The 11,566-nt window shown below is 48.0% G+C and overlaps 1 pseudogene; it reads left to right on the forward strand.

The window, feature by feature from the left end:
* The first annotated feature begins 377 nt into the window (after nucleotides 1-377).
* Nucleotides 378-2,513, forward strand: LOC149361827 (uncharacterized; annotated as a pseudogene).
* The last annotated feature ends 9,053 nt before the right edge of the window (nucleotides 2,514-11,566 follow it).

Here is an 11,566-nt window from a genome sequence, read left to right on the forward strand (position 1 = left end):
TTACAGGGCATCACCTTCGAGATCGGAGTTTCCCCTTAATGCAACTTTAACCGTATCTTCAATGCCTCAGAGTGCAATCATTTTGTACCTACAATTTCTCATTTTCGCTACCACGTGTGTGTGTCAGTATAGGCCTCTTGCGCTGGAGTTTGAGGTAACGTGGCGGCAAGGAAAAGTTGGCTGGGTAGTACCACGTTGGGTCAGTAGTGAGGCCTGGCTCTGGCGGCACTCATTTCTAGCCTGTGTTTTGCGTCGATTAGCACGTTTTTCTACGCTGTTGTGAGTGCAACAAGGCTTGTCACTTGTGACCGACCACGCCGCGGCCCGGCCGTGGCTTAGTTTTTCGAAAACCGGCGCTCCGTGTGCCTTTGGACGAAATGCAGGCAGCAGAAGGAATCGGCGACGCCGATCCGCCCGAGAGACCTCGCTCAGTCTCGAAAAAGCGTCAACGTCTTTACTGCTGCGTCGCGGGCTGCCACGAACAAGAAGGTCTGAATCCAAGTATCAAATTCCACCGGTTTCCTTCAAGGTCTCACGAAGCGGAGCGCAGGGCGCGCTGGATAGCTGCAGTTCGACGCACTGAGTAAGCGAACCTCCGCGTTGTGCTGGCTGCTTCGCCTGCCTTGATGTTTGTTTGGTTATCCGCGTTGCTGAAATTCGTTCTTTTTGCACATGCAGACCGGACGGCAAACCGTGGGATGCAGTGCCGAACACCAGGATATGCAGTCGCCACTTTGTGGATAACGAGAAAAATGATTCGGCCAGTCATCCCTCATATGTACCTACAATCTTCCCCGCGGTCTACAGCCGGCCTCATCTGCCCGACTCTTCAAGTGACTTGGAACGGTTTCAGAGGTGAGTGGGCCGTTTTATGCGCAAGGTGATCCGCTGGTTATCCTGTGGTAGGGAGCGTCGGCTTCTGCTGCTGTTGGGCTCTGTAGGGCTTCCAGATGACTCCTGTTTCGTCTGCTGCCATCTGCTGCAGTTAAGCGTCAGATTTTAGTACTTGAATTGATTTTTTTTTCTCGTCATTCCAAACGTTTAGGTGGAGGAAAAGGGGCCTTAACCAGAGTTTGTGCGCTGCTGGGAGCAACGTCCCAGATATGAAAACTGCGTCCGAGGAAATATTCCACGAGAGAAACGAAGATGTAAGCTGAAAATTTTTCTAAGCAGAACTACTTGCGTTGTTGATGTATAATTGTTGCATTTCTGAACATTATCACCTCCTTTACATTACAAACCTGTACTTATTGAAGTCTTTACATTTTTGCCCCTTTTACTTACCATGCAGCCATCAACCCAGAGTGTTCCAGCTGCAGAGTGTTCCGACTGCACCGAGGTTCTTGATGACCACACAAGAGCAGATATACACGGAGGCTTTCCCACGGCATCAACTCAAGGTGATGAAGACTGCCACCCCACACCTCTGAAAGACGGCTTGCCTTCTGCAGGCACCCAGCGAAGTGAAATGTCATCCCGAACTGATGACCAGCAGACGGTGACACAGTGCAATTGGCCCACACTTGAGGGTTTGCTACTTCGCGGGTTTTCAAAGCATTGTAAGTGCCCCCGATGCATTACGAAGTTTGTGTGGGGTGGACAGCAATGTGTTTTCATTATTGCTTAATATTTTACCAGCTGTCCGGGAAAGAGCAACTGATGTCACAGTTGAGAACAAACTTCTGATGTTTCTTATGAAAATGAAACTCGGAGTATCTTTTGCCGCCGTTGGTGTCATGTTTCGGGGGCATGAGAGCACTGCCTGCCGTATTTTTTATTCAGTTCTCAACACACTGGCAGAAATAACAAAAGATTGGATTTATAAGCCCCCTATTGAAGACACAAAACTTGCACAACCTGAATGCTTCAAGAAAAATTACCCGCAATGCACTCTGATCATTGACTGCACCGAAGTTGACGCCGTCAAATGGGAACTGAGACGCCGTCAAAAGTTCGGCAGCAGCACATGCTGTTTTCTTCATACAAGGGCTGTTAGATACTTAAATTTTTAGTTGCAATTATTTCTAATGGAATGGTAGTTTTTGCTTCTGAGCCTTTCGGTGGACGATGCTCTTACACACAAATCACTATTGAGTCTGGTTTTCTGCAGCTCATTGAACCAGACCAAATGATATTGTCGGACAAAGGTTTCCCTGGCATTCGTACACAACTTGGTAACAAAGGAGTAGTAATGATAATGCCGCCCTTTTCAGCTGGAAGTGGCGTCCCATTTTCTCCTGAAGAAATGGAACAAACCTACAGAATTGCATCTGTGCGAATTCATGTTGAAAGGGTGATCCAAAGAATTAAGCTTTACGGAATCCTGAAATCCGAAGTTCCAATTTCACTTATTTCGTCTATGAAGGAAGTTTTCCATATGCGCTGTGTTTTAGCAAACCTTCAACCTCATATAATTGCATTGACATAAGTACAATGACAAGAATGTGGCCTTTTAATTTGCACTTAAAGGTGCAGTGAAGAGGAATCTGAACTCGTCTTTTTGCCGCAGGAACTCAATCTACACGTTCCGAGCATTCTTAGAAACCTCGATTTATTGTCCTATGTGGCCGATTTCCCTCATTAAATCGAATTAACGTCCGGCTCCCGCCTTTTTTTTTAATTCTCCCCGCACGGTGGGCGGAGTCGACCAACGCGTGGAGTGCCTTTCACCCAGTCCCAAGGCGGCTTGCTGCTCTGCCATTGGCGGAGTGATACGTAGTAATCCTTAGAAGCAAACAGTCTGCGCGTATTTTATGCGAAGCATATTACTAGAGCTACACTACAGCCCGTCGAGCGCGGCGGTGGTGCTACCAATGACCTTTAGCGTGACCACGTGACACCACATGACAACATGACGCCACAGCAGAGGAGAGATGGGCTGCCGGCTCTCGCGGTCGGCCGCGGCGGTGGAGGCTCCACATCAGAGGCGCTGCAGCTGACCACGTGACGCTACAGCAGCGGTATAAAGCTGAGCTTGCCTCGCTCTCCGGGCACTTACGAGGCGGCCAGGTGTTGGGATGCCGCCTAGAAGCAGGGCTGATTTGAACGAGAAGCGAAAGCTTCAGCGTGCCACAGAGACCGATGAAGAGCGGGATGAACGTCAACCAAGGAAAGCTATGTATTACCAAGCCTAGCCATCAATATTCTTCGCATCTGACTAGGCTCTACCTTAGCTAAGCCTCAGCCATTTTTGTTATTTCTGCGGGCTTATATTGCGTCTATATTATCTGCAAATGAAACTTTTTATTCACGGAAACCTAAAAAACAAAATAAAGTGAAAGCAAAGCCTCCACTGAGCTGGCTGGAAAGGCACTCCACGTGTTGGTCGACTCCGCCCACCGTATAGGGAGAATTCGAAAAATAAAGGCGGGAGCCAGACGTTAATTCGATTTAATTAGGGAAATCGGCCACAGAGGGCAATAAGTCGCAGTTCCCGCGGCAAAAAGACGAGTTCAGATTCCTCTTCAATGCACCTTTAAATAGCTGTGGTGTTTCCTTAGGCGCTTTAATGTATATATGACTTAAAGGTGCACTGAAGAGGATTCTGAACTTGTCGTTTTGCCGCGGGAACTCGATCAACACGTTCCTAGCATTCTTAGAAACTGAAACTTATTGCCCTGTATGGCCGATTTCCCTAATTAAATCGAATTAACGTCCGGCTCCCGCCTTTTTTTTTGAATTCTGCCTCGTACGATGGGCGGAGTCGACCAACGCGTGAGGTTCCTTTCAGCCAGCTCCATGGAGGCTTTGCTTTCGCTTTATTTTGTTTTTTTAGGTTTCCATGAATAAAATTCATTCGCAGATAATATAGACGCAAAATAAGCCCGCAGAAATAAAAATACGCGCGGACTATTTGCTACTACGGACTACTACGTATTACTCCGCCGATGGCAGAGCGGCAAGCCGCCACGGGACTGGGTGATAGGCACTCCACGCGTTGGTCGACTCCGCACACCGTACGAGCCAGAATTAAAAAAAATGGCGGGAACCGGCCGTTAATTCGATTTAATTTGGGAAATCGGCTATACAGGGCAATAAGTCGCAGTTTCTAAGAATGCTAGGAACGTGTAGATCGAGTTCCCGCGGCAAAAAGACAAGTTCAGATTCCTCTTCAGCACACCTTTAATGTTCGAAAGCTGCTGATATCCTGTGAAAGACACCGTCTTAGAGGGCACTAGATTAATTCTTGCCATCTGGAGTTCTTTAATATGCACAGTAGGCTGGTGTGTTTGCATTTTGCCTTTGTTAAAATTTAGCCACTACAGAAGGGATTTTGTTCCATGTTCTTCCAAATGCAAAAAGATGCCTGAACAGGTAGTACCCATACTGTCTAATGATGCATAGTCTTTTCTTGCCATGATATTTATGTGTATATGTGTTGTTACAGCCAGAACATTATTTTTTTCCTAATCTGCAGTGGTTTTCTGTGTTTCTTTTTGTGATACAGCGGCAGCAGAACAGCAGTGATAACGGTCGGAACAATAGAGTCTGCCCCAATCACACTAGGAAGTAAAGGAACGCCACAGGGCTCCGTCCTGTCCCCTTTCCTTTTTAACCTCTCCCTCATCAAAATTCCCCCCAAACTGGCACAAATACCAGACCTACATCACACGTTCTATGCAGATGACATCACACTTTGGGTAACCAAAGGATGCGAAGGCTACATAGAAGACACACTCCAAGCAGCAGTGGACATCATTGAGGCATGCGCATGGGAATCCGGCCTCACTTGTTATGAGCAAAAATCTGAGCTCTACGTGATCCGTCGTAAACAAAGAGGTAGGCGTACCACGACATCCCCCCCGTAAATAAACGTCTATGTTAATGGACGATCTGTCAAAGAGGTACAGACCATGAGAATACTGGGGTTGTATTTACAAACAAATGGAAAGAATACTGACACACTCACTAAGCTAAAACGCACGGTAGAAGCGACGGCGCGATTAATCCGCCGCATAGCTAACCGCAGACAAGGGGTGAGGGAAAGAGATTTATGCCGCCTAGTGCAGGCCTTTGCGCTAAGCAGGATACTATATGCCACCCCTTATCTCAAATTTTCGAAAGCAGAAAAGGACAAATTGGATAGCATGATACGGCAGGCCTATAAGGCTGCGTTAGGACTCCCACTAAATGCCTCAACCGAAAAGCTTATGAGGTTAGGAATACATAACACCTACAATGAACTGAAAGAAGCCCATTTAATGGCTCAAACAGCGCGATTAGCCAATTCCAGAACTGGCAGGAGTATTCTTACCAGGCTCGGAATTAACTTTCAACCTACGAATAACGATGCTAAAGTAGACTTACCCCGCGACTATAGGACGGTACTACTAATCAAACCACTCCCCAAAGACATGCACCCCTTACACCATGAGGGTAAAAGACAAGCACGAGCCAAAGCCTTACATAAGAAATACAGACAGTGCGCTGCAACACTTTATGTAGATGCGGCAGAATACAAAAATACCAATGCCTTTGCAATTGTGGTTGTGAACGAGAATGGTGACCACATCGTCTCGGCGACAATCAAAACGAAATCCTCTGAAACGGCAGAAGAGGCGGCTATAGCCCTCGCCCTAGCACATACCCAAGGGAGCATCATCCTCAGCGATTCCAAAATGGGTATCAATAATTTCGCTAAAGGGCGAATTACAAACACCCCCCTTAGAATCCTTAACGCAACCAAATTCTCACCAAATTATTCCGAATTGATATGGGTCCCAGCCCATTCGGGGAATCCGGGGAACGAGGCAGCCCACAATAAAGCCCGAGGTTTCGTCGACCGGGCAGTGCATGAGTATGGCTCCCTGAATTTCACGAAGGACTCAATGATCACATATCATGATCTCACCAATCATTTTAAATTAGAGAGGAGAATTTTCCCCCCTCCAGACAAAAGACTTACTAAAGAACAAGAGGTTACGTGGCGTCGTCTACAGACGAGATCGATACGCACCCCATCACTCCTCGCGCACATTTATCCAGATCTTTACAACCCAAACTGCAAACACTGTGGCCAACGTGCTACCTACGATCACATCCTGTGGGACTGCAAAATAGAGCCACCTCCGGGTGATCTAGTTACAGCTCCTTCTCTCGAGCGGTGGGAGACCGTGCTGGCTAGCTCTGACCCCAGAACGCAAGTTTTGGCGGTGGAGTGGGCTGACAAAGTCATCGAGGGCTATGTACTCTCGACCACTTAACGAGACCTCTTGCCAAGCTCTTCCCGGGGAATAAAATGTTTTACAATCAATAGTAACCATGCAACCAATTGAAGGGATCGTATAAGTGATGCTCCAAGTAAGTGGGAGTGAGCTTAGTTAATTGCTCAATTACCCAATTAGCCTAATTAACTTTACTAGTCGGGCCATATAAATAAATAAAACGGAGTAGAAAATTGGTCGAGCTCGGGAATCGAACCCCGGTCTGCGGCGTGCGAGACGAGCATGCTATCCACTCCGCCATGCCAGCTCGATAGTTTGGAATGAACAAAGGCGCGTCTAGTGAATACGGTGTCTTCGCTCATCCTCCCATCCTCCATCCTCCTCCCTTCCCTTCCGGAGAGATTTAGGTGTCCACCGAGAGATGAGAGACAGATACATTTCCTTTCCTCAAAAACCAATTTACCGACGAGCGAGGCGTAGAACCGAATGGGCAATGGCGTTCTGTGGACTCCCTGGCAGCTTTGCAAGATGCTGTCGCGTTCCACTCTTAGAGGCTAAGCTGGACGTCTTAACCACTCATCAGTGATCACACTTTAGGTAAAAAAAGTGCCCCCTGAATTTTGACGGGCGTTCACCGAGATATGTGAGACAGTTACTGCGTAATTTCCTTTCCTCAAATACAATTTTCATTTCCTTCATTACGGGCCCTCTTTGTCTTCTTTCACTCCCACTTCCTCCCTTCCTCTACGGTGCGGTTCAGGTGTCCACCGAGATGACAGAGAATTACAGCGCCATTTCCTTTCCTCAAAAAGCGTTGCGTTCAAAGGGCAAGGCATCGCGCCGAACGGGTGGTGGCGTTCCCTGGACTCCCTGGCAGCGCTACAACACGCTGTCGCGTTCCACTCCTAAAGGCGAAGCTTAAGCGTCATTAATTAGCAGTTAATTAGTATTCGGGCATTAATCAGTGATCAAGCATTAATTAGTGATTTGTCATCACTTAGTAATTAGTACTCAATTATATGTGACGACACCAGTGCCACAGAAGCAGCGAAAGTGGTGCGGAAAACGCTTTCGCCTCTAGGCACCTTAAAGTGCCCCTTAAAATTTTTTTGTTAGTATTCATTTTTTTTTTCATTTTAATGTATTATGGCGTCACAGGGGCCAGCTTCCGGCGACAGATTTTGCGGACATGTTGGCCGTCAACATAGCCTTTTAATAAGCGCGTACTGTTTCGATGTCAGTGCACGTTAAATAACCCCAGGTGGTCGAAATTTCCGGAGCCCTTCACTACGGCGTCTCTCATAGCCTGAGTCGATTTAGGACGTTAAACCCCATAAACCAAACCATGAATAATTTAATGATTGGCGTGTTCCGATCAAGCGAGTAGCGAAGTTGTCCGGAACGCACTCAACGCTTCAGACTCCAAGCCGCGTCTCGTTGCCCGATAGACGACACCTTGCGCTGTCTGACCAGTTTAAATTGTAGTTCTTGCTTGGCACGGGAGGAGTAGTGCAGCGTTTGGAGCCTCGCTTGACAATCACGCTTAGCCGTGACGACGACGACGCGGAACGGCCGCGTGAAAAGCGCACGTACAAGACTCCACTGGTTAAAAAAAATCACGCGTTCACCTCTAGTCATCAAAGTCCTTGCTTAAACGAACTCGGGCAGCGTTGCTTGTCAACTGGACCCCAGAAAAGGGGTTCCAGCTAGTATTGTTTAGGGGAGTGGGCCAACAGCGCCACAACCCTATCACCTCTCTGCAAATATTTAATGAATATTAGATCATGTTAACCACTACCACCTCTCCGGCTGCCTGCACATTTCCGTTAGATTGTGACAATATCCTATCTCTTTGAACTTTACACTAACCATGCGGGTTCTCCCATTTCCGGTTCTGCTGTTCGCAGGATTTCATGATCCTTAGATTTAATGTTAAGGCAAACTCGACTAACAACGCCCCTTCCCTGCCATTCTTACAACCTGAGCCATACTCCCTCTACGGCCTGCTCTCTCGCCTGCTTGTTTACTTCCTTGGAGTTTAAATATTTAGTCTCCTATCAGGACACTGAACTGCGCTTTTACATCACTCATTGCCAGTTCTATGCATGCATTTCCACTACTTCGTCATCACGACTGGATGTAGGCGCTTAAGACTGTGCAAGCTTCAGTTTGTGCCTGTTATAAAATTCTTTAAGCTAAGACCCACAGTTCCAGTGCAAGCGCAGGAGCGTCTTCCATGTAGCGACTTTCAACAAGAAACATGATACACATTACCAGGTGGCGGACACCAGCAACAAATGCAGAGTATGCACTGACCTCAACTATGGTCATCAAAAGCCACTGAACGCCGTTATTGTCAGGCATTCAATGCCACGCTGTCGTGGTCCCGACGGTGCGTGCGCTCATTTGGCACGTAATGGTGAAGACGAGCATGAAGGAGATTACGACAATCTCCGCAATCTCTTTGCATGTACCTTAAATGACACTGTTCACGTTGTGCAACGAGCTGTTATCACATCGTGGTGTGGAGCTTCGTGCGCTCTCACCCGCGTCACAACAAGACGAGCGCATTGACGCCATCATCAGGAAGGCAACAAAGCGAGCACTGGACCTCCCGGTGGCTACCTCCAACGCCAAACTGAAGGCGTTGAGAGTGGTAAACTCATATCAGGAGTTGCGGGAGGCCCACCTCGTGAACCAATATACGCGGCTATCGCAGACGGTTCCTGGGCGCCGCCTGCAAAACCGCTTACACATCCAACACACATGCATACCATAGGGGACGGAGAACATCCCGGCGCTGTGGCGCCACATGCTCTGGGTCGCTCCGCTCCCGCGTAACATGGACATGGCTTCACATGAAGGCAGACGACAAGCACGGGTTCGCACGCTTGAGAGGCAATATGGATATAAAGAGGGCGTCTACTACGTGGACATCACAGGGCCGTCGCCCGCGGGATTCTTCACGGCTGCCGTAGTCCACCGGGGAATGAATGTCGATGGGCTATCTTTTCGGCCACCAAATTCAACACGAGCGGAGGAAGCCGCAATAGCTCTCGCTGCCGCCGATCCAAAATCGAAAACGGTTATCACAGACTCTCGCCGGCCCTGTGAACATTATCTTGCAGGCGAAATATCACCTCTTGCCTCGCAAATTCTTAGACGCGCTCTCGCCGATTCAAATCGCACAAAAGTGATCTGGGCTCCTGGCCACCAGGGTCTACGAGGCAATGAGGCCGCTGATGCAGCCGCCCGAGCGCTCACACACCGGGCTCCTCATCCTAGCTCTCCTGGCTCAGAAGCTCATAAACCTCTTCTGCGGTTCCGCGAAATCCTAATTCATTATTGCGACAGCCACCGTCTCTATCCGGCACCTGCCAAGGGGCTGAGTAAAGCGGAGGAGCGAACTCTGTGACGCCTGCAGACAGGAACCCTTCTCTGTCCTGCGATAGCAAAACACTTCGATCCGAACACAGATGGGCGCTGCCCGCACCGTGGAGAGATCTGCGATATCTTTCACATGGTGTGGGCGTGTACTCAGAATCCTCACCTTCCCCCACCTCCACCAGAGAGGCATGGGAGACTGCCCTCCTCAACTGCTCCACGCTGGAGTCCCAAAGGGCTCTCTCTGGTCAAGCGGGCGCGAGACGGGGCCTCGTCGTGGGGTGTCCCGGACTAAGGATACCGACCATGCAGCAGGGTTTTTTAACCCTCAAGCTCTCTTTGAATATTAAAGTTTTTCACCACCACCACTGGCAGGCTACCCGTATTTCTAGCAAACTCTCTCATTACCAGAAAACTTCGCTTGTCTGCCAATGCTAGCCCGCCGGTTAACCGACGTTTGCAATAAAAAGATTTAAAAAAAACAATGCCTCAAAACTAAATAAAGATTGAAAAATGCCAGCACAACAGTGGAGGAACCGGGGGTCGAACCCGGGACTTCTCGCATGCAAAGCGAGCGCTCTACCTCTGAGCTACTTTTTTTTTCTTTATTGCATGAACACCCCCGCTGCTTTCGCACAAATTTTAATAACAATATCTAGTTAGAAACGTGTGCGGTAATTTTTGCTTTCCACATTCTCTCACATTTCCGCATTCCTTGTTACAAATGTGAGAGAGTGATTGATGTCAGTGCACGCTAAAGATCTCGAGGTGGTTGAATGTATGAATGGCGCCCTCCATCATGACACCACTTTTTCTCTTTCTTTCACTCCCCCCTTTCCGCTTCCTTCGCGCTGCGGCTGAGGTGTCGACCGAGAAGTGATAGTTACCCCACCTTTCATTTTGTTTATAACTAATGCCCCCACACTGTATCAAACAATTCTTTCAAGAATGTTTCTTCCGCTGTTTTAGCTTTGCAGGCAGTATATCCGTGCGTTATACATGCAAATGTTTGGATGCACCATGGTATACAGTGGTATAAAATGTAGAAACACAACTTGTGGGAGGAAATGAAAGCATCGGTAAAAGAAGGCTTACTATTCAAAGCCCATCGTAGCCCCGAGCCCATCGCACTTGCTTAAAGAAACGGCCGTAAAGAAGGTATTTGCAAGAGAAAGAACATTTGTTTAACAAAAAAAATTGTGAAAGCTTTTGAATGGATAAAATATGTCCAGTTTTGTCCACATTAATCACATTTTACTGCCCATTTACGTTTTCTCATCTATCATTTCAGTATGTTGTTTACCGCGATTCAGTTTCTCCTTAACTGACACTCAGCTGCTGCCGTTTCTTCTTCGCACACGCCTCTTTTGAGAACTTGGGTGAAAATGGAAGTTCATTGGGATTCGCGGCGACATGCTATGTTTTCTTCGACCGCTGGGAATGGACTAATACCCCGGTTAAACATGTGACTGCGAATAAGTGCTTGCCTGTTGACGATCAACGCGCATCGAGTGGAACTGTTCGTGGTTTGCTTTGAGTGCAACGGGCCCCGAGAGCAAAACTCCTAGAACACTCAAAGCGGAAAAAGACCAAATACTGTGAAACTCAACGCCGATCTTCAGCCTGAGAAAGTTCGTGGACTATCGATCTTAGTAGCCAACGCTGGAGGTGTCAGCTGGGCCAAGCTGAAAGCTGAGCGCGTCCTCAGGTCCACGTCGTGAGCCGAGGACGGATAGGTATACTCAACAGCGTGCTGATTGTCAGTTCTGTGTCGAAAAACACATCAGCCATAAAGTTTATTGCTGCCGCCTCTCTAAAAGAGTTTTCCTCACAGAAATATAACTAGAGAAACAGTACCTGCAAACAGCTCACGTACGTACGTCTCTCTTCAGCAGCCGACAACAACGTTTGTTTATGAAAGCTAAATCACGCCGTCGTCAAGAGATTGGGAAGGTTGAAAAATTTTCTTTATGAGAAAACTCTTGGGGAGAGGGGCCTTTAGCGGTCGACGACAACGT

This window comes from Amblyomma mixtum, chromosome 2, assembly GCF_055824585.1.
Source record: "Amblyomma mixtum isolate Tamu chromosome 2, ASM5582458v1, whole genome shotgun sequence".
Classification (NCBI taxonomy): Eukaryota; Metazoa; Arthropoda; class Arachnida; order Ixodida; family Ixodidae; genus Amblyomma; species Amblyomma mixtum.